The sequence below is a fragment of the Sinocyclocheilus anshuiensis genome, unplaced genomic scaffold, assembly GCF_001515605.1.
Source record: "Sinocyclocheilus anshuiensis isolate Anshui unplaced genomic scaffold, SAMN03320099.WGS_v1.1 C32928875, whole genome shotgun sequence".
Lineage (NCBI taxonomy): Eukaryota > Metazoa > Chordata > Actinopteri > Cypriniformes > Cyprinidae > Sinocyclocheilus > Sinocyclocheilus anshuiensis.
Genome location: NW_015620963.1, coordinates 1 through 1785, shown reverse-complemented (window position 1 = coordinate 1785; position 1785 = coordinate 1). Strand labels below are relative to the sequence as shown.

Below are 1785 nucleotides of genomic sequence, written 5' to 3'. Positions count from 1 at the left end.
GGTGGATTGGTCATGAGTTCCAGCAGGATTATCTTCAGTGGTCATGGGACTCTGAGACTGAGGTCCAGCACACGTGGTCCAGACCTCTGCTCCATAAATGAAGACCACAGGCAGTTGAAGGCAGGCTGGAGGAAGACTTCATGACAAGCCTGCCATTATGCAAGCCTTTTGTCTTTCTCTTTATTTTCAAGGGTAAGTGCCTGTCTAGCAAGTCAGTTTGAGCTCAAGAGATAATGTTAAGGATGGTATATACCTCAGATATTTATTGGTGGATTATTGTAAGCTAGATCCTAAATCTAGCAGGATTTCTTGCTTTTTTAGGAATTTTCCTTTCTAGTGATGTGTTTGGCTTGCTATTGGAGCATTGAAGGTCAGGCGTATTTCTGTAAATACTCTTGTGTTACACAAATAACATTAAGCTGATTGTTTTATATTACTGATTGTCATGTATTATTGTCTTAAATACAAGTGCAAGTAAAATTCTTAACAAATATATGAATAGAAAGTAAACGACCTAGAAGGGTTCAGTTGTTTTCATAATTTTAATATGTCTAAAGTGGTTTCATTTACCCAGAGTGCTTTACGGCTGTTGTGAAATCCCTGAGCACACACATTCGTACTTGTGCACTGTATATATAGATAACCTATATATAATCACAATTATTCTTACAGTTTGTGCTGTTTTCATTGTTTTCCACATTGTTAGTCAGAAACAATTTGATAAACAGATAAACTGCAGAACAGCTTGTTCTTTTTTTGTAGCTACTGAGAAATTAAAGTAATGCATTACAAAAGAGATTTAGGAAATGTTTTGACATTCCACTTGAAATGACAGTGAATGAGTGAACTAAATTCTCCTGTTTTGTGTCTTGCAGTTTCAGAGGGCATGGATTGAAAGGTCATTTCTAAAAAGGGAGTGCATTCACATATTCCCCAGCAAAGAGCCCAGCAAGTGAGTAACAGTGTTGTTATAATTAACTAAAACTACAACCAAAACTATTAAAAATATTTTTTGTTAATTGAAATAAAATACAAACATTAAATGAAAATTTTAATATTTTACAAAATTAGAAATATTGCATTGGCAGCTTATAGAAACAAAATAAGTCCAAGTTGAAATGCTAAAATTGCTAAATAAAAGAAATGAAAGCCAAACAGAATTATTTAAGAAATATTTAAAAAGCAGAAAACTAATAAAAATGATAAAAGCACAACAAAATTAGTAAAACTAGGCTAATATGAAAATGGAAACTACAATTTTTATCTCTGTAATTTGAGAAAAGATCAACTGGATGATTTATTCATTTACAAAGTACTTTTAGACTAACTTATTAATACAATTAATACAATACAACAAAAAACTTAGTGCAACATGATAGTTCTGAATCCATAAACATGCTTGTCCATTCGGCACTCAAGAGAAGTTATATAAACTTGTAGAAATTAATGAGGTATGCTTTTACGGTTAATATTGACTTTTTCCTTTTTGATAACTATTGTAGGTGTTGTTGCGGTCAGCTGGTAAACCAACATGTGGCTATTCTTCTTGGCTCCACCAATAAGAGCGCAGAGGAAGGCCAGGGGGTGCAGACCGAGCCTCCACAAGAGAAATGGTCGGTTGCTAAGCACACACAAGCCACGCCCACTGACGCATACGGCATCATTGAATTCCAGGGAGGAGGTCATGTCAACAAGGCCATGGTATTTTTCAGAGAACCATGTGATTCATTTGTTTTTCATTGCACAAAAATGTGCTCAAACACTTTGGAGTCATCCGAAAATTTT

At 34.6% G+C, this 1785-nt stretch overlaps 1 long non-coding RNA gene across 1 annotated transcript; it reads left to right on the top strand.

The window, feature by feature from the left end:
• Nucleotides 1-81: 81 nt before the first annotated feature.
• LOC107683103 (uncharacterized) lies at nt 82-1749 on the top strand. Its single transcript, XR_001633662.1, has 3 exons — nt 82-192; nt 876-952; nt 1503-1749. It is a non-coding gene; the product is annotated as an uncharacterized LOC107683103 (long non-coding RNA).
• Nucleotides 1750-1785: the final 36 nt, after the last annotated feature.